This window comes from Pleurodeles waltl, chromosome 9 (genome assembly GCF_031143425.1).
Source record: "Pleurodeles waltl isolate 20211129_DDA chromosome 9, aPleWal1.hap1.20221129, whole genome shotgun sequence".
In the NCBI taxonomy this organism is placed as follows: Eukaryota; Metazoa; Chordata; class Amphibia; order Caudata; family Salamandridae; genus Pleurodeles; species Pleurodeles waltl.
The window spans coordinates 473,866,273-473,888,005 of NC_090448.1; positions in this window are offsets into that span (position 1 = coordinate 473,866,273).

Consider the following 21,733-nt stretch of genomic DNA (forward strand, 5'->3'; position numbering starts at 1 on the left):
CAATGAGTCAAAATAACACAGAACAACGGTTCCCATTGCGTGGTGAGAATGGAATAAACGATGAATGTTCAGATAGTGAGGAGTGCAGGCTTGCAGCGTCCCTAGAAGGAGATCAGAGGGGACCTTATGTTCAGGGAAAGGTGATGGGTCACAAGGTTTTGTTCCTGGTTGGCACAGGAGCTACGTGCTCTACAGTCAGAAGTGCACAGGTTCCGAAATTACCACTTTTGGGGAGTACCATAAAGGTGGTAGGAGTAGCAAATCAGCTCTTGACAAATCCGATTACAGATCCGGTCCAATTTGAGATTGGTATCTTCCAGGGATTACACAGGTTTGTAAGTCTGTGATTCAAGTCCCGTATCCCTACTGGGAAGAGACTTGGGGCCAGATGTAGCACAATCCGTTTTTGCGACTTGCAAATTGCGAGTCTGAGCGACTCGCAATTTGCAAGTCGCAAAAACGGATGCAGGATGGTGTCTCAGTCACCTTCTGCGACTCGCTATGGGGTCGCAAAGACCCACCTCATCAATATTCATGAGGTGGGTCGCATTTTGCGACCCCATAGCGAGTCCCTGCACTCACAGGGATGGTGGCCTGCTGTAGTCAGCAGACCTGCATGTCTGTGACTGCTTTTTAAATAAAGCAGTTTTTTTTTCATTTTGCAGCCCGTTTTCCTTAAAGGAAAACGAGTTGCAAAATGAAAAAAAATCCGAAACCATTTGATTTCGTTTTTTTCAGAGTAGGCAGTGGTCCATAGGACCACTGCCTGCTCTGAAAAAATATTTATGTCGACATTCACAAAGGGGAAGGGCTCCCATGGGGACCCCTTCCCTTTTGTGAAAGTCTTACCACCAGTGTGACACTGGTGGTAACTGCGAGTTGGTTTGCGACCGCATTCGCGGTCACAAAGCAACTCTGAATTGCGATGCGAGTCGCAAATAGGAAGGGAACACCCCTTCCTATTTGCGAGTCGCATTCCTAAATTGCGAGTCGGTACCGACTCGCAATTTGGGAATGAGCATCGCGTGAGGCCGTTTGCATGGCGCAAACTGCATTTTTCTCAGTTTGCGCCATGCAAACGGCGTACTACATCTGGCCCTTGCTGTGTAAGACGAGGTGTTCAATCACTTATTCCAATGAGGGAATTGAGGTGCAGAAAACAGTGATGATGAAGGAGATGATGGTCAGATCTCAGAACCAGAGACGGAGACTACGGATGAGGAATACCCTTTGATAAGCTTCTTCCCGATGTTCACAGTGACCGATTTGCCAACAGAATTACAGGGAACAGTGACAGAGAAGGTGTGGTACTTGACAGGAAAGGAAGTGGGACTGATCAAAGGTGTAGAGCCACTCAAAGTAGAAGTTGACGCCAAATGCAGTGTTTCCACAGGTACCGCAGTACCACATGGCACAAGATGTCCTTATATAGGTGACACAGATAATCGCAGACTTTGTGAAGCTAGGGGTCCTAAAAGAACTGTTAAGCAGTCCATGTAATTCACCAATCCTGGGTCTGAGGAAGCCTTGTGGGGAAAACCGAATTGTCCACGATCTGAGAAAAATTAATGAGATAGTGGTGAAGTGTTGCCCTATAGTGCCAAATCCAGCCGTAATCATGTTTCAGGTTCCCTTTGAGGCAGAGTGGTTCACAGTCGTGGAGTTGTCTCAAGCATTCTTTTCGGTGCCTCTTCATGAGGATAGACAATTTCTCTTCAGTTTCAAATTCTTGGGCAAGGTTTACAGTTGGTGTCGAATTCCTCAAGGGTTCTCAGAATCGCCTTCCATCTTCAATCAGATATTGAAGAAGGATTTGGAATCACTGGAACTGCCTTTTAATTCGACTCTAGTGCAGTACATTGATGACTTGTTGATTGCTTCCAAAACAAAAGATGACTGCAGGTATGATACAATTGCCTTACTGAATCGCTTGGGAAAGAACGGACATAAAGGGGGTCATTCCGACCCCGGCGGTCAAGGACCGCCGGGGCCGGGGATGCGGGAGCACCGCCAACAGGCTGGCGGTGCCCCGCAGGGCATTCTGACCGCGGCGGTTTGGCCGCAGTCAGACAAGGAAAACCGGCGGTCTCCCGCCGGTTTTCCGCTGCCCTGGGAATCCCCCATGGCGGCGCAGCTTGCTGCGCCGCCATGGGGGATTCCGACCCCCTCACCGCCATCCTGTTCCTGCCGGCTCCGACCGTCAGGAACAGGATGGCGGTGATGGGTGTCGTGGGGCACCTAGGGGCCCCTGCAGTGCCCATGCCAATGGCATGGGCACTGCAGGGGCCCCCGTAAGAGCGCCCCACTTTGTATTTCAGTGTCTGCTTTGCAGACACTGAAATACGCGGCGGGTGCCACTGCACCCGTCGCACCTACCCACTCCGCTGGCTCCATTCGGAGCCGGCTTCCTCGTGGGGAGGGGTTTCCCGCTGGGCTGGCGGGCGGCCTTCTGGCGGTCGCCCGCCAGCCCAGCGGGAAAGCCAGAATGGCCTCCGCGGTCTTTCGACCGCAGAGCGGCCATATGGCGGATCCCTCCAGGCGGGCGGCTCCCGCCGCCCGCGGGGGTCAGAAGGACCCACAAAGTGTCCCCAAAGAAGCTGCAGTACTGTCAGAAAGAGGTGAAGTACTTAGGTCATCTAATTGACAAAGGGTCAAGGAGAATCTCTAAAGAAAGAGTGACAGCCATACTGCAGATGAATCCCCCAACATCCAAGAGAGACGTTAGGATGTTTTTGGGAATGGTGGGCTACTGTCGCCAGTGGATTCCAAACTTCTCAATTATCTCTAAGCCTTTGGTGAGGTTGACCGTCAAGGAGGTTAAGGATGGCCCGGATACCCTAACTCTGTCCGAGAAAGAGATGAGGGCGTTCATTGAGCTGAGGGAATGTATGTGCAGGGCTCCAGCTTTAGGTATGCCTGACTACACAAAGCCTTTTGTCCTGTTTTGTCATGAACGTGATGCTTGTTCTTTGTCTGTCCTTACACAGGTCCATGGAGGTGCAAACCGCCCAGTAGCATATTTTTCTGCTACTTTGGACCCAGTTGCAGCAGCCTTACCGGGTTGTCTGCGTGCAGTTGCAGCAGTTGGTCAAAGCCTTACTCAGTGTGAAGCTATAGTGATGGGACATCCCTTAACAGTAATGGCCCCACACTCAGTTGAGATACTGCTTACCCGAACCAAGACCCAGCACATGACAAATACTATATTGACCAAGTATGAGACAATTATACTGGGGTCACCAAATGTGTCACTCAAACGCTGTACTGTGTTAAACCCAGCAACTTTGCTTCCCAATGAAAATACAGATGTTGATGATGCTGAGGAAGTAGAACATGATTGTCTTGAGGTAACAGAACTGTGCACCAAACCGAGACCTGACATTAAAGATACTCAATTGGAGGAAAATAATTACATTATCTTTGTTGATGGTTCATGCCTGAGGGTCTCAGTAGGAGTACTGAGAGCCAGATATGCTGTGTGTACAATCACCGGTATCCTGGAAGCATCTTCGCTCGAGAGTGTATTCTGCTCAAGTGGCTGAATTGGTTGCTCTTACTAAGGCATGTCATGCCACTGACAAAATAAAAGTCACTATCTATACTGACAGCAGATATGCATTTGGAATTGTCCATGATTTTGGACAGCTATGGTCACAGAGGAGTTTCATGACCTCTTCTGGTTCTCCAGTGAAAAATGGCGAAAGAATTAAGGAATTGTTGCAAGTGATTCAGTTACCTCTTGAAATTGCTGTGGTGAAATGCAGCGCTCATGTGAAATCACAAGACTTTGGGGGTCATTCTGACCTTGGCGGTCCATGACCGCCATGGCGGAGGGCGGCGGAAGCACCGCCAACAGGCTGGCGGTGCTTCCTGGGCGATTCTGACCGCGGCGGTAAATCCGCGGTCAGAAAAGGGTTTCCCGCTGGCCCAGGGAATCCGCCATGGCGGCGCTGCTTGCAGCACCGTCATGGGGATTCCGAGCGCCTTCCCGCCAGCCTGTTTCTGGCGGTGTCCACCGCCGGAACCAGGATGGCGGGAACGGCTGCCATGGGGCCCCTGGGCATGGGCAGTGCAGGGGCCCCCTAACAGGGCCCCACAAAGATTTTCACTGTCTGCTGTGCAGACAGTGAAAATCGCGACGGGTGCCACTGCACCCGTCGCACCCCTTCAACTCCGCCGGCTCCATTCCGAGCCGGCTTCATTGTTGAAGGGGCTGTCCCGCTGGGCCGGCCGGCGGTCTTCTGGCGGTCGCCCGCCGGCACAGCGGGAAAGCCGGAATGGCCGCCGCGGTCTTTTGACCGCGGAGCGGTCTTTCGGCGGGAACCGCTTGGTGGGCGGCGACCGCCAACCGCCGCGGTCAGAATGACAGCCTTTGTGTCAATGGGAAACGGATATGCAGATCAAGTCGCAAGGTTTTGTGCATTGAACTGTATATCGTTCAAGGATCAGTGGGAATTGTTACCTGAAACTGAAAATGAGACATGCACAGATTATGCGTTGAGGGTGGTTGACACAATAGAAGAACTAAAATTGTTGCAGGGACTTGCCAGCAGAGAAGAGAAACGCTCTTGGCTTAAAATGCAATACTTAACAAAGATCTGATGATTTGTGGGTGTCAGATGAGGGGAAAATGGTTTTGCCTAACAGTCTCTTGTCACTGTTTACAAGGTTTTACCATGGTCAAGCACATATTTGGAGAGACGCCATGATCAGGTTGTTCAAAGTCGATTGGTTCAATCCAAAATTCAGAGAAGCTGCTGAGGCAATCTGTCACAGGTGCATCATCTGTCAGCAGATGAATGCTGGGAAAGGGACCGTGGTGAATTTGAGCCACATTGGGAGAGCAGGAGGTCCGTTTAGCAGGATGCAGATGGATTTTAATGAAATGCCTGTGTGTGGAGGTCTGAGGTACGTGTTGGTGATTGTGTGCACCTTTAGTAATTGGATTGAAGCTTACCCTACACGTAGGAATGACAGTCTCACAGTAGCGAAGTTGCTGCTTAGGGAATTGATACCACGTTTCGGGTTTCCGATCTCTTTAGAATCAGATAGAGAAAGTCACTTCAACAACGAGGTGGTTAAGCTCTTGTGTGCCGCACTGAACATTGAACAGAAGCTGCATTGTAGCTACTGTGCTGAAGCCTCAGGACTAGTGAAACAGATGAATGGTACCTTGAAGTCAAGAATGGTGAAAATGTGCACAGCTACAAATTTAAAATGGCCAGATGCATTGCCCTTAGTGCTAATGTCGATGAGAAATACACCCAACAAGAAAACAGGACTGTCTTCTCATGAAATTCTTATGGGGCGAGCTATGCGACTTACCGCAGTGCCTGCAAATGCTCTTGTGAATATCACGGATGATATGGTGTTGGACTACTGCAAGGGTCTGGCTGACGTGGTCCGCTCTTTCTCTCACCAGGTGGAAGCAACCACACTGTCACTGATAAATGATCCAGGTCACAATCTGAAAGCCGGTGACTGGGTTGTTGTCATGAAACACGTGAGGAAGTCGTGTTTGGAGCCGCGTTGGAAGGGGCCATATCAAGTGATACTGACAACTACTACTGCTGTGAAATGTGCAGGAATTCCAAACTGGATCCATGCCAGTCACACAAAGAAGGTGACGTGTCCAACTGTTGAGGAACTTGAGTTGTCGAAAATAACAGCTACAGAAAAGGAAGTCTCAGGGCCGGAGAGTAATCAAAGGGGAACTGAGACTGGAGGAGAGCCCGTTGAGGACGGCTTGGTCACTCAAACAGCAAACAAGACCCAGAAGGGTGATGGTGAGCCTATCTCAACTGAGGCACCAGGAGGACCGACACAAAGAGAGGTTCTCCCAGAAGCAGACGGATACGGGTTTGAAGTTGAACCCTTGACAGACCCAGAAGGCGAAGAAGTTGAGGCAGAAGGAAATCAAAGCGTTCAGACTTCTCCTGAGCCACCTGCAGAGCCAGCAAGAGAAAACACCATAGCACAAGAGGAGGGCAGCGAACAGCAACCTGAAAAGCCCAACAGCAAAAAGATACTGAAGGGAGATAAGTGGCCAGAGTCGCAAACTGAAAAAGGGAAAGTAGTCATCAACTAAACAATAGAGGAAGAGGTCGATACCACAAGGAAGGAAGATTTGAGTGAAGGAGAATTGCAGGGTGACCGCAAATTGAAAAGAAAGAGAATAGCAAACAGAAGATACGTGGGTCCTGAATGGGCATATGCAACCTCAGATGAATGGTAGCAAGAATTCTTGGCTTTCTGTTTCGATTGTGAAGTTCCAGGTCAATATTATGGTACTTGAAGTTGCCCACAAATAAAAACACTGTGTTAAGTTGAAATTGAGTTAAAGCGAAACCTGAGAAAAGAGACTGATAAATTACCGGATGTGACATTGTTAACATGGATTCACTTTTGAAACAACTGATCGTGACAAGCTACTAACCTGATTTGACTAAGACCCTGGAGTGAATGAGAAAGCTGTAAATACTTTCCGAAGGAAGACTTCGCTTAGCTTTGCGGAGGAAAGGAGACTCACTAACCATCCTCAAATTAGTTGTTTGCTTACAGTACTTTACTTTCTGATTCTTTGCAGATCATGCCTAGGTCAGGAGATGACGTTGAGGGAAATAAGCGTTGTAAATATTTGGGTGTTGCTTTGGCTGTTGTGTGTGTGATATTCATTATAGCTATATTTGTGGAAATGCGTCTGGTAGATGAAAGTGAAGCTAACAATGCTACAGTTTCTGAAACTGCTACATTAACACCGTGGGACAGGTTTGAGTAGGATGCGAAGTATTTGCATGCCGAGAATAATACTAAAGGGGAGCTGTCTACTAACGTTTTCTATCGCTTGCTGAGTGAGTATGTTGACACTATGGATGCGAAGGCTTGTTATGTGTGTACACAAATTCCTCTTTCAGTCCAGGAGGGAGTTACCTATCACAGCTTGCCATTTACTTACGGGATCAGTTGTAGTCTGCTACTAACGCGTTTTTATAATCAAGAAGAAGTGCAATATTTTTATTCAAATTATGATTTAGTGTTCTCGTATGTGCCTATCATAGAAGATTTGAATAGTGTAGCTAAATATTATGCCATAAAGCTGGTTAAGGGTTTCATTGAGCCTAGAATGACAATTAGTACATCATATGTGCATCACAATAATTTGACATGCTTGCTTACACCTGTAAAAAATAGTTTTTTAGATCACACTGAAAATAGAAGAAGGGTTTTAAAGGGGAAATTAGAAAATGGCTTGCAGCAACGAACATTCCTTAGTAATAGCAATAATGGGGTTAGGGAACAAGGGAAGCTAGCTTTAGATGCGAAACATGTAGGTAGGCTTTGCATTACGCGACCAAAATCATACTATGACAATGTTTTTGTGGGAACGAGTGAGTGTAAGCATGTGTTTTTGTTTCAGAATAAATGGACGTTCATGCTAAATGGAATGGATCAAGCGATCCCAGGGGTCTATTATATTTGTGGACTTAGTGCCTATTACCGTCTTCCTAAGAGATGGTATGGGACATGTTAATTTGGAATAGTTTTTCCAAAAATCTATCAACTTGACGATTTAAAGAAATTTCCGAAAGTGACAGAATTGCTTTGTGCTAGACAAAAGAGAGAAACTGCTGCTGGTGTAGTAGGAGACATATTTGGAGCAATAATTCCATCAGTGGGAGTTATTTTGAACTCCGTAAAGATTCAAAAGTTGTCTACTATTGTGGATAACATGCTGACAAACTTCACAGGGGCTATACTCCTGATGGATACTGAACTTGCTGCGGAGAGGGCTATGACTCTTCAAAACAGGCTTGCTTTAGACATTCTTTTAGCGAAAAGTGGCAGAGTCTGTAAGATGCTTAATGAGCGCCACTGTTGTGCCTATATACCGGATAATAGTAATGAGATTAGAAGTATGCTTACTAACCTAACAAGAGATAGTGCAGATTTAAAGGAATTGAAAGAATCAGGAGTCTGGGAAAAGGTTGGAGAAGGATTTGCACAAGTGGGAAGCTGGTTTAGTGGCCTTTGGCATGGGTTTTTAGGAAAATTAATACAGGGAATAGTAATTATCTTGGCTTGCTTATTCAGACTATGGTTATTAAGTGAATGCAGTAAAAGGGTTCAAACAAAATGGGCAAACATAAAGAAAGGAGGGAAGACAAGAAAAGGGAGAAAATGTTCAGAGCAAAATATGAAAAGGCAAAACAAAAAGAAGAAATTGAAATGAGGGAAATGAACAAATGAAGGAAAAGTTAAAGAGTGGATTTGTGTGATGACAAGTGTCATCAGAGGAGGGATTGTTGGAGTGTAGGTTTATAATCAAAATTAATGTGAAATGTTTACGAATTAATGCATAATGATGCCGCATAGAAAATGTATTAATGTGCTTTTACTAAAAGTGTGCTTGAAATGTGCCCACGGGGAGTGGCCACCAATGTATACGATGATAAATGAAACTGACTAATAATGAAATATTAATGTACTAATGTATGATTTTGTATTTGTATTAAGAGTTATATGTTAAGGTTTTGCTAATTAATCGCTAGGCCTTAGTTAGCATGAGTCGGGCCTAGCTGCCTGGTTTCATATTAAATGTGTTTTTCTAACGTGCAATGTGCTGACTTTCTGAAGGGCATGTAGCTGTACTTTTCCAGAAGCTAGACGATGTGTGTAACCGTAGGAAATTCTTTCTCATGAGACTCGACTTGCTCAAGGAGACATTCTTGCCGAATGCAACAGTGTAAACTTGCAACAGGTACAAGGTCGCCTGAACTGGTATAGACAATGGAACTACTGACTGGGACTGTGAGAGGACTGCGAGAACATGAAATTGTACCTGACATTCTACCCGTTGGAGACGTCAATTACAGAAGCCAATAAACTACGTGAGAACTGTTCTAAGGTTACAATCTTAATGAGGCGACAAGTAAACCATTGGATGGAGATAATGGTGCACCCAAAACTTGCCCAATTGGAAATTAGGGAACTGTACAACAAGATCAATGTAATTCTTGGACACCAGGAGAAATCAGGCATTACGTGCCTTTGCTATTGCCTAGACACTTTGTCACTCTGTCTTAAAGACTTTGCGGTTTAATTCTTCGCACCATCCTTACTTTTGTTCTGCTCGATTCATACTTTTCCTCCTTATGAGGGAAGTGTCCCTTATTGCCCATCTTGCTGAACTTTGCTGTGTTTCCTGGCTGATGGCGAATCAACTGATGTCCTGAGGATGAAGACTGACTGTATGCTGACTCATTACGGAGGGTAACTATATGATGATGAAATTGTAATTGTCTGTTTGCCTTTTCTTTCTAGGTACCAACTGCTTTCCTTTTGATAGAGACCATAGTTAGATGTTTTCTAAATTTGTGTTGCTAAATTGTTTTGTATGAAGCCCAACATGCCAATGCTAATCCGAGGTTAGTTAAGGAGTTCACTAAACGGACGCAAATAGACAAATGACTGAATCTATGCTTTGTTGAATAATGCGCTATTGAAACTCTGCTAAGATTAACCCAAGTTGACGTCGTGCTTTGTTCTAATGTTTATGATTTTTGCATTGATGAAGTCTTATTCGAGTTGCCATATTATTACCGTGTTGATGTGTTTTCTGGTATTGAGACTAATAAACTTACTCGTAGAGGTGTAATCAATAGGGAATAAATATCATAAATCATACTAAATCCGTGTGGTTATTCGTGACTGAAAGGTCATGGTGGTTTTCGATTCTTACCAATGTCACTATCTGAGTTGAATCGATTTGTTAATGAAAATATTGTTGACATTATTGATTTAATGATTGACATATTTATTAATTGCCTCGTTCTAAGGTGTCTTCAATCAGGGTCAAAAGATTCAATGGCTTAAAACGAGTCCCAGACTAAATAAATTATCTAGAAAGGGACGCGTTATCATAAGTTTATTATTTTTGAAAAATACAAAAATACTATATGTATACCCAACCTCTATGTTGAGTTAAAATATATATTATTAACCTAGAACTGATAAAATAAAAACATTCACTCCTGGAGTGGGCTTGACATACAAGCACTCTGAGAAATTGGCAAGGAAGGGAAGGGACTGTGGAGGGATGTTTATCCATGATAGGGAATTTTCACACTTTTTTATTGATATCTTCTTTGCAACACTGTATCTATTTTAACAGATCCACAGTTTGGAATATTTGGCCAGGGTAGTTTCTGACCACAATTTCACAATATTGACTCTGCAATGGGAAAATGTACACACCAGGATATCCACATGCCACCTACAAGCTACTCTATTGGAAGACAAAGTATATAGAAACACATTATCTGATATATGCAGGCCCCACAGATGATGTCTTAAATGAATTGGATGCCTTTCAGGTCTATATATGTGCCATTTATATTAAAAGTACATTTGGGGATCACACAGCTTCACATGACCAGATATAGAAGATTGAAACTGAAATACATGAAGTAGAGAAGGGGACTTCAGGAGCTGAAACGGATAAACTAGAACTTATAAATAAATAGCCGCTCCTTGCAGAAGCACAGAATAGATTATAATCACATTGTTATGAAGAGTACTTAGCTCTAATGCATAGTGAGTGAGAAGTCAGACAGATTATTAGGCATAGTAATTCAGGCAGAGAATGAGACCCGACAGATTACTATAAGAACTATTCATAGCTGTTTCAAACTGTAAAAACAATGTAAGTAGGAGATGAAATTATAATGTGGATATGTATATTATATACAAATCCCATGGCAAGAGTTAAGACAGGGATAACAATATCTGAACACATATCAATTCAGAGAGGTACTAAGCAGGGTTTCCCCTATATCCACAATCCTGTTTACACAGCTTTGTAGCCCACAGGTCCTGTGTATTTATCCTGGCAGACCTTGGAGCCCAAAAAATCTTTCTGGAAGATACCAAGGGCCTAACATTGGAAGCCCACACTTTTTTTTTTAACACTAATAACGACACATTAGACATATTGCCATCATATTTAAGGCTTATCAACAGTGAGCCATACACTGAGTAAATCGAGGTACAATTTAGCCAAGTCCTGATAAGGGGTTGACATTCAATTATATATGAGGGACTGCGTGTCCTCCCCGCAGCCCCTGGGACTGCGATCTCCCAGATGCTGAATTAAAATAATGAAGGGGGTCCGTTGCGGACCACCAGCCTCCGGGACCATCACCTTCCTGGGGCTGTTTAGACATTGAATGGGGCCATGCGCCCCTGCTTGTAGAGCCAATAATGACCCTAGTAACCACCACGCCCTCAGGGCAGGCTCCTGCTATGTCCCGGGGTACCTGGACATAGCGTTTACTCTGACTTGGTGGGAGCTTTGATAACTCCTGCCACGTTAGAGCAAAATATTCCGGTTCCAGCAAGTGAGAGCTGTCAAACAGAAACAATTGCTCTCACAGACAGGGAGCTGCATGTTTAGCAGGAGGAAGGGAGCGGGCTGGGGATGTAGTACCTGGGGACGAGATCGGCCTGGGGGCTGTGCGGCCCTGCACCCATAAAAAAGGCCTGGCCTGGGGGATGGGGACCCTCGGGCCAAAATTGGACAGGGGATGGGGGAGAGCGTGGTCCCCCTCCATTTAATGAAGGCCAGGCCCTAGGGATGAGGTCCCCGGACTGAGAGTGGTCTGGAGAGAGGGGCAGTGCTGCACCCTCCCCGACATGGACCATTAACCCAACGAGGTATCACCTACTAACTATCCAGTAGAAAGTGTTCCAGTTGGATAGACACTTTGCGCAAACTGTGGACTCCTGTTGGATAAACGAGCAGGTGAGCTTCCATTTTGGCCTTGATGCTCATTTTGGAGAAATTAAACCTCAACTTGAATCACTTACAAATATAAACATAACATGTGCCCCAGTTTACGTTCCACTTCTGGAAAGGAATAATAATCCTTACTCCTGCGCTTGGCGAAGGCAAAGCAAGTGTGTTACTCCACAATTCCATATTGAAAAATGATCTGAAAACCTTCATGGACGTGAATACATCTTTCATCTATTGGAGCGCAATCAGACTCTCTCATTCCCACTCTCACACCCACATAGACTCTCTCACACCTACGCTCACACCTAGGGACACACTCTCATGCCCAAAGAGACAGGCCCTGTGGCCAACTCCTGCTGCACACGGCCAAAGGCCATGGGCAGCTTTGGGTTGGGTGACAGGGGGGTAGTGCTGGTATAGCGTGTGTTGGGTGTATTAAGAACCATAACTGAGAGCCATAAATAGCAAGGGGCATATTTATACTCCGTCTGCGCCGATTGTGCGTCAAACATTTTGATGCACAATCAGCGCAAACGTTGCCCCGTATTTAAACTTTGATGCACGAGCCCGCGGACGACAAAATTCCGCCGTGTGCGTCATTTTTTGGATGTGGCAACCCGCCTTGCGTTAATTATATGCAAGGTAGGCGTTCCCGTCCATAAAATGGCTTAAACGGCCGTGCGTCATATTTATGCTTTTGGGCAAAAATGACGCACGGCCGGGAGGCGGAGCCAGAAAATGACGCACAGCCTGATTTGCGTAAAAAATTAACGCCTGGGTCAGGGCAGGCCTTAAAATGGGGCAAACACACCTGTATTTAATCAGAACACACAGAACAAACAGCAGAGTAGCAAAGCAGCAACAGGGAGCCATGGAGGTCATTCTAATCCAGCATGCACGCAGACGCAGAGCCCAGCAACAACAACAGCAGCTACAACAACACCAGCAGGGACCCCAAAGGCAGCGCAGAAGGCAGGAGAGGATATTCCGCCCAAGAACAACCCTTCAGGGCCTCAGGGAACACATCATCATACAGAGGTACCGGTTGAACTGGCAGGCCATTCAGCAGCTGCTGCGAAACATTGAACAGCAGTTGGCCCCCACTTTGGTGACACCCCACACCATCCCAACAGAAACAAAGCTGCTTGCCGTACTTCATAAACTGGCAAGTGGCTCTTTTCAAACAACTGGTGCCCTGGTAGGCGAAATATCACAACCATCATTCTCTGCCTTTTTGCCCAAAGTACTGGATGCCATCATTCGACTGACACCCGCCACATCTGCTTCCCTAACACACTGAAGAAGCAGCAGGAAACTAAACAGGGGTTCTACGCAATCAGTGGCTTCCCACACGTCCTTGGTGCAATCGACTGCACACATGTACGCCTTGTGCCACCTGCTGCAACTGAACACCTCTACCGCAACAGGAAGCACACACATTCCATCAACGTGCAGGCCATTGTCAATCACCAAGGATTGATCACCAACATCGTGGCTAAATATCCTGGGAGTGTACATGACTCATACATCTTCCGTCACTGCACCATCAATCAACACTTCCAGGATGGACGGTATGGCAATGGACTACTTGTTGGTAAGTACAAAAACCTACATATATATACACTGCACAGCAACCCACTAGGACACACAACACATACAGCACAACAGCAACATGTCAACAGGAACACACTGAGGTCGTGACATCGCTAGCCATGTTTCTTAACTCACCATTGAACCTGACACACATCGGAAATTATTGTGCAGCCTAATGTGAATACGTTAATGAGTGTGGTTGCCTAAATGTCACCTTGCAAATTGTAAGTGTCCCAATGACCTTTACATTAATACATTGCCTAAGTCTAAAGGTATGGGATGTCCAGGGTTCTTTCATATGAACGTGCTAACAACACTTTCAATTTTAACTCTGCATGGAACTATCATCTCACACCCAGTGAAGACACACAGACACCTGTATCACAAGTCACAATGCTAGGGAGGGCACACTGTACTGCAAATCCCAAAACATATTGCTGACAAACGGTTAGCAGACAAACACTTGTTCAGCCAAGGAAACAACACAATGCAGATGGTATAGCCTACAAGCATAGGATGTCATCATAAGTACACAAAAGAGACCCAGACAACATAAGACAACTACTGCCATTAAAGGTCTTTTCAATAGTGCCAGCTACATCAACATGATCCCATTCATTTTCTATTGCAGCTGATCAGGGGTATGGCATCCAGCCTTGGATTATGACACCATTTGGCAACCCGAGTACAGCTGCAGAGCGTGCATACAACGAGGCCCATAGGAGGACACGCAGCATTGTCGAGCGGACCTTCGGCATCCTCAAGTCAAGGTTCCGCTGCCTCAACATCACTGGTGGTAGCCTCCTATATTCCCCCGAGATGGTCTGTAGGATCATCCTCACATGTGCAATATTGCACAACATTTGTGTCAGAAGAAACATTCCCCTCCTGGAACCAGAGCCACACATGCCTGAAGAGGAGGAAGAGGAGGATGATGGCCTGCAACAGGAGGGGGAACTACAGAACACAGCTTCTGGTATACGCCGGCGGCAACAGATTGTAAATAATTTCTTCTGAATATGATCACCTTCACCACTTTAGTTAACTATTTTAAATAAACACCTATTATAATCACCATATCATGGTCTGGCTATTCCTTTTTACACACCTTCATCTCTACTTATCAGAATAAGAGTGTTGCCTCATGGAGCATTGCTGAGATACTGAGTAGGACACGGAACATCCCAGAGCTTATGTGATGCCTAACATACAATGGTCACATACACACACACTCTTAATGACATATATCATGTACATATCTCCTTTGAAGGCCTATAGCAGAGGACCACAACTATTTCACACATACATGTTGAAATCAAGGTCCAACGCAGCATATGGCACACAACTAAGACACCATCACTCAATAAGGGGAGAAAAGCCTCATACATGAGGCAGTCAATGTGCTTTGGCATCACTAACAGGAATGTCTGACAAGACCCTTGACAGCAGTTAGTCCAACTGCATCCAATATTTGCAAGGAATATCTGTGACTAGAGTTCCATAGAAGCAGAACATAGACAGCACAAGTGCCACACATATGACATGCATTGCGCACATGACATTCCATGTACATGTCAGCCCATTTCCTAACTCATCACACACCCATGCACCTGGTCACAACCCACCTGTCGGAAGAGGTCCCTGGAATACTAAGATGTGTACCCTGATAATACCTCCTCTACAAACACAGACCAAGATTAGCAAACCAGTGTGCTACACCCTTTCCTAAGGTATGCCATTGTCAAAGAACATCTGACTGCATGGACGTCAGGTCAATTTATACACTGTCTCCTAGTTTCAAAGCCCTGTTAGCACATGTAGATTGCTTCCCCTTGTGAAAATGTCTGTTGGCCCTTAGAATGCAAGTCTCACCTACAAGACTGGTGAGAAATAGATGCAGCCCACACCTGTGAATACCTCCATGCACACCACCCATTACAAAAAGCACTGCCCCTGATGATGCCTGGAACAGCATAGTAGTAGCCATGATGTTGAATACATCGTCAACCATTTATAGTAATTAAGCCGTGTAACACAGCCACTGGGTTCATTTGTCACCTTCAAAAACACAGGACATACACAGATGGACATGTCAACTGTCTAGTTTGTCCTCCAAACAGTCTCAGTCAGACCACTGATTATGTAACTTGTCCAGTAGCTGGCTCCTGAATGATCTTGCATTCTGTCAGCCTGACTGGCAACTGTCAATGCGTCACACTAAAGCATCCCTGTGTCTACATATGTACCACACTTGCGTTGTCAAACCTGCCATTCATCAGGGGGCATTGGGCATGGGCTTCTACCATGCATACACAAATACATTGTATAGCATCATCTGCCTTTTAACTGTACCATTTGAGTTCAATCCTCTTGGAAATGCAAAATTCATTGCCCATCCCTTTTCTGGGTGGCATTTATGCATGAATGACAAAGTGTGACAGTGTCCCAGAGTCATAGGCAGGGCTTGGGTACGGGGCTTTCAGCACAACCAGCAACCTCTGATAATGTACATGATTAATACACAAATGTCAGGACCATGACAGTTCACACACAGCATCACAGTGCGCACAACATAGTGATGGGCCATGTGTGCTGAATAGCTGCGAGACTAAACAGCACAGAGGCAATGATGTTCCCAGATGCAGTGGGAAGTGCAGAAGCCATCCTGTGTACAAATTTTGTATTGACACCTGCCGGAACATGACAATTGAGACATTATCTCACTCAGCACACCAAGGTTGCCCTGTTGACTGTCTCATTACACGTCTTTAGTGACAGGGTGGGACCATCCACATGTTGGTTCACAGGTCCACATCTACTCTACTCACATTGATCAACAATGGATACTCAGTAGTTACAGGAATAGCTGCCACTGACACATGATGAGTCCTGGTCCGAACTGTGACAAATTACATCCCAAAAAATCTACAGGATCATCATTGGACCACACACATGAACAAGACACCTATGTGCAATTGATCACTGGAAATATGTGGACATGTGCTGTCTTGTATGCTGGTCCACCACAGCCACTTGATAGTTGGGGCTTACTTCTATGGCTTCAACTGTGGTGTCATCATACATATGAGATTGACCCTTGTCTGTCTGTGCAAACAACATGGTATCCACTTCATCAATGCATGTGTATGACTCCCTGTGGGATTCATCAACTAGTGCCTAGGAAGCTCTTATCAATACTCTAGGACATAGGATGTAGAAATTGTGGACCTTTGACAGGAACATGTGTCTGTCATCCATCTGGTGCATGCTATGTCACATGTGGTGTCTATGTGACCCTAAAACTTGGAAGTATACTTTGCGGGTGTTGTTACATGTATGACTAACACATGCCCTTGCTCATTCCAATATTTACTTGCATCTTAGGGTTGGACACATGGACGTCACATTCATACAACCAAATGTACAATAATGCTTCATGTGATGTACACACACACCTGGTCAACCAACAAATTAGTTGTCAAAGCACACACTTTGAGCCAAAGGCAATTAGGTATTGTACATATGTGCGATACATTGCTATCCTATCCTTATGGCAAACATGCACAATTTGTGCCATACATATATGTGGGCCACACATATGACCATCTATGACGTCAGCCAACTGTAAACATACTGTGAAGAGTGTAGTGGATGATGTTCCGCTGCAGTATGATGTCACACATGTGAACATACAACATCAACACCATACTGTCTTCAATTAGCCAATCTCTGATGTGTTCCAAAAGTAAAATAACCCCCAAAAAAGTAAAAATGCCCCAAACCAGTTAATGCACTGTGATTGTGACATCCCTAGCAGTGTGCGTAATTTTTTGTTGCACAAAACCGTCTTTGCGTTGTTTTTTTTGACGCACAGGAGTGAAATATAGCCCGCATCCAGATATTTGTACAGTCCATGTATCATTATATGGATGCGGGTTAATATTCACGTCTGTGCGTCAAGAAAAATGACGCAAATACAGTTTTTTTCCACCAAGAAAGGCGCATAATGCGAAAAGGCAGGACTTTTCATTCAGGAAGTGATGTAATAGGATATCCTGTTTACAGATCATGTACAGTGGGTGTACTTTCACTTTGCAGTCTATGATCCTTCTAGACTGTGTGGCTGTGTAGAGAGTGTTGTCCAGAGATTTTGGGGGTCATTCTGACCTTGGCGGTAAATGGCGCTTACCACCGGCCAGGTAAACCGCCACTGCCATTCTGACCCGCAACTGCCAAACCACCGAAAACCCGACATCCTCAATAATCCGCCACACCAAAGGTCAGCGAAAAAATGGCGCTGACCAAACCTCCACCGTCACGCCAACAGAAATACGCCCATACCATTCCGACCCACAAATCCACGCGGCGGTCTTTCAAACGCGGTATTCCATTGGCGGTACACACCGCCGCGGTCAAAATACACACACCCATAGAAAAGTCAGCCACATTGGTCAGTTCGAAATACACACACCTGATACACATACTAACACCACTCCCACACACCCAACACAATATAAAACACACACCCACATCACCCACAAGCCCCTACGACCCGAAATCATTGACGAAGGCTAGAGACAGAGCACAGAATCGAGAATCCCACAACACAGAGGCACACAACACCATCACCCACACAGAATCCACGCACCAAACACCACACACCACCACACGCACCACACTCATCACCACAAACGCCACCCCACACCTCAACCACACCACCCCATGGCACCCCAAAGACACCCCAGGTTCAGTGACGCCAAACTCAGGGTCATGGTGGAGGAAATAGTCCGTGTAGAGCCCCAGCTCTTCGGGGCACAGGTGCAGCACACCACAATTGCCAGGAAGATGGAGCTATGGCAAAGGATAGTGGACAGGGTTAACGCGGTGGGACAGCATCCACGCAATCGGGAGGACATCAGGAAGAGATGGAACGACCTACGGGGGAAGGTGCGTTCCATGGTATCAAGGCACAACATAGCGGTGCAGAAGACTGGCGGCGGACCCCCACCTACTCCCCCAGAATTTACCGCTTGGGAGGAGGAAGTCTTGCACATCCTGCATCCTGAGGGCCTCGCAAGAGGAATGGACTCTGGTAAGGCAAATCTTCACTACTGCTTCCCACCCCCACCCCACCTGAATGCCAAATCATACCCCCACCCTCCCCCCCTCCCCCATCACACCAACCCCTAGCAAAAGTCTCACCATCACAACCCACCCATCCCAACACCAAGCCCTGCATGCGACCCCAAAGCATGGACACCCATCACCAAAGCATGCCCACTGCACACACACATCACCCCCACAAGCCACCCTCACAAAAGCCCCCACAAGGAAATGCCTGCACATGGGTACACGGACACCCACCCATCACACGAAATCCCACACACAGAAGCAATAACCATACCTTTATACCCCTGCAGGACCCGAACGCCACCACACCGCCACGGAGGGTCCAGAGATGTCCATCCCACCCCCAGAAGAGGCCCCCAGCGATGACAGCAGCTCTGCCTCCCTGGAGCCAGACGACCAGCCTGGCCCATCGGGGACCTCTGGACAGTCGGTTCCCCACAGACAGCCACAGGCTACACCAGACCCAACCCCCTCTGGGAACACCAGCACAGCTCCCACCCAGCGGGCCCAAGCCTCTGTCTCCAGGGCACGTAAATCAGCGGTGTGTCCACCACTACAGGGCACCCAGGTTGACCCACCACCCCAACAACAACAGGGACCTGGGGGCAGTGGTAGTGGGCACACCGGCCAGGGGACAGAGGCCCAGGAACACAGGGGAACTGGGAGGGCTGCTGTGCGACAGGGGGGGGATAGGCCCGGGGAACCGACTCTCCAAGAGGCCCTCTCCTCCATCATGGGAGCAAACCACCGCTCCCAGGAGACGATGGCGACAGTACTGGCCCGGTTCCAGGAGATCCAGGAACTGCAGGAGGAACGGTACATGGGGTTCAGGGAGGAACTGAGGAACATCGGTTCCGCAATGGGGACCATCGTCCTGGCCCTTACCCAGATCGTCACCACATTGCGGGACCATGTGGCACCCCAAAGGGCCCCTGTCACTAGCCCAGGCCAGGAACAGCCTACCACCTCTGCCGGCGCCAGTGGACAGGAGGCCCCCACACAACGACAGGCCACCAGAACCCCACCTCCTGCAGAAGAAGAACCACCCCGCAAGCGGAACCTGAGATCTTACAAGAAGACAGAGTAGGATTGCAAGTCCCCCGCCAGCCTAAGATACCCCCTGATGTCATCCCACTGTCCCACATTGTCACCCTGTCCAACCTTGAACTGCCCCTGCTCCATCCTTCCACAGGCATATGGACAATGCACCTGTGCGACTGAGAACTGGACTCTGCCATGGACATTACTCCACCCCCACCCATCCCCGCTTCCCAATCATTTTCCAATATCTAGCACTTAAAATAAATCACTTATTGCACTTAAATAAACAGGAGTCTGCTTATATTCTTAACAAATGTATTACACATAACGGTTCAATAATGTCCAGTTACTTTGTGATGACAACATACCAATTTCAATAAGCTTTAGTCCATGGGCAAACAAAGCTGAAGTCAGGCAGTGGGTCATACAGCTCTGAAAAGGGAAGGGAAAGTCACAAATCAGTTAACAGGAACTGGGGGGAAACACAGACAGTGGAGACGCATGAGGCCTTAAGTAAATGTAAATTGGGGTGGCTGTTTCTTACCTGTGTGCTACTGAAAGTATTGTTGTATGACTGTATCCCTGTTGTCCGTGTCGTCCCCGTTGTCTTCCTCCTCTTCACTCTCCACAGGCTCCACAGCTGCAACAACACCACCATCTGGACCTTCCTCCTGCAGAAAAGGCACCTGGCGTTGCAATGCAAGATTGTGAAGCATACAGCAGGCCACGATGATCTGGCACACCTTCTTTGGTGAGTACATGAGGGATCCCCCTGTCATATGCAGGCACCTAAACCTGGCCTTCAGGACCCCAAAGGTCCTTTCTATGATCCTCCTAGTTCGCCCATGGGCCTCATTGTACCGTTCCTCTGCCCTGGTCCGGGGATTCCTCACTGGGGTCAGTAGCCACGACAGGTTGGGGTAACCAGAGTCACCAATTAGCCACACACGGTGTCTCTGTAGCTGTTCCATCACATAAGGGATGCTGCTATTTCGCATGACATACGCGTCATGCACTGACCCAGGGAACTTGGCATTTACATGGGAGATGTACTGGTCAGCCAAACAGACCACCTGGACATTCATCGAATGATAACTTTTTCTGTTTCGGTACACCTGCTCACTGTCTTTGGGGGGAACCAAAGCCACATGGGTCCCATCAATGGCCCCAATGATGTTGGGGATATGTCCAAGGGCATAGAAATCACCCTTCACTGTAGCCAATTCGCCCACCTCAGGGAAAATAATGTAGCTCCGCATGTATTTCATCAGGGCAGACAACACTCTGGATAAAACCTTAGAAAACATAGGCTGAGACATCCCAGATGATATGGCCACTGTTGTCTGAAACGACCCACTTGCCAAAAAATGGAGTACTGACAGAACCTGCACCAGAGGGGGAATCCCTGTGGGTTGGCGGATGGGGGACATCAGGTCTGGCTCCAGCTGGGCACATAGTTCATGTATAGTTGCTCTGTCAAGCCGGTATGTAAGTATGATATGTCGTTCTTCCATTGTCGACAGGTCCACCAGCGGTCGGTACACGGGAGGATTCATCCTTCTCCTCGCAAGTCCCAGCGGACGGTGCCTAGGAAAGACAACATGGAGCACAGAGTCAAGCAACCCACAGGTTCGTTCACACAGCTTGCACAGTAAAAGAATCGCAATGCATTGAAAGGCTTGTATGAGTGGCAATGCACGGCCTAGGCCTGTGTGACGCAGTTGAAATTATGCCATGTGGGCCCTGGAAATGGCGGCTGCCTGACCTGTGAAGTGTGACAGTGGGATGTGAGGTCAATGCGCTGGCGTGGCACACCGTGGCGGTAGGCGGTCGAAGACCGCGGTGCGAAGCCGCATTGGTTAACATTGCACCCTATGGGTTTCATGAGCCAATGACAATGTGCGCCGGCGGTCGCGGTACGCACCGCCGCGGTACGCACCGCCGCGGGCGTGACCGCCATTTTCTATCTGATTAATCACTCAAGACCTGATCATCCACAGGAGAGGACCTATACTGCAAGTGCTGCTGTGACCTCGGTCTGGGAGATACAATGGCTGCTGCGACTGGGGAAAGGGCCCCTGCCTTCACTTCCGAAGAATTGGAGAAACTTGTTGATGGGGTCCTCCCCCAGTATGCGCTACTCTACGGTCCTCCAGACCAACAGGTTAGTACACA